The following is a 426-nucleotide window of genomic DNA, read 5'->3' on the forward strand; positions in this document are numbered from 1 at the left end:
TTCCGGGGAGTTGCCCCCCCCTATAGCCAAAACCCCTCAAAAAAAAAAAAAATCCTTTAAGAGCAACCCCACCCTGACGCCCTAAAGCTGAGGAGAGGTGGAGCTCCCACTGTGACTGGGAGGGTTGCTCTCTGTGCCTGATGGACTGACAGAGGGCTGCAGTGGTGACCATAGAAAGAAAGAAGTGGGTATAGAAACAGATAAGACACTCAATAAGTATTTACTAAAGAAATCAAAGTGCAAGGTTGAAAATGCCATTCGGAGAATATTCTGATTTTTCTTTGTAAGTGAAAACCTGGTTAGCAAGGCCAGCAGGTGGCATAGTGGTTAAGGTGCAAGACTCCTACATGGCTGACTGTGGTTCAGGTCCTGGACCTGGTGGCTTGAAAATCATGACGGGCATGTGTAACAATGTGCCTAAAATCC

At 46.7% G+C, this 426-nt stretch overlaps 1 protein-coding gene across 1 annotated transcript in view; it reads left to right on the top strand.

The window, feature by feature from the left end:
- CCDC162P (coiled-coil domain containing 162) overlaps positions 1-426 on the top strand; it is a 185,821-nt gene that overhangs the window by 118,605 nt on the left and 66,790 nt on the right. The gene's annotated exons all lie outside the window — the stretch shown is intronic.

This window comes from Tupaia chinensis, unplaced genomic scaffold, assembly GCF_000334495.1.
Source record: "Tupaia chinensis unplaced genomic scaffold, TupChi_1.0 Scaffold000527_1, whole genome shotgun sequence".
NCBI classification, from domain to species: Eukaryota; Metazoa; Chordata; class Mammalia; order Scandentia; family Tupaiidae; genus Tupaia; species Tupaia belangeri.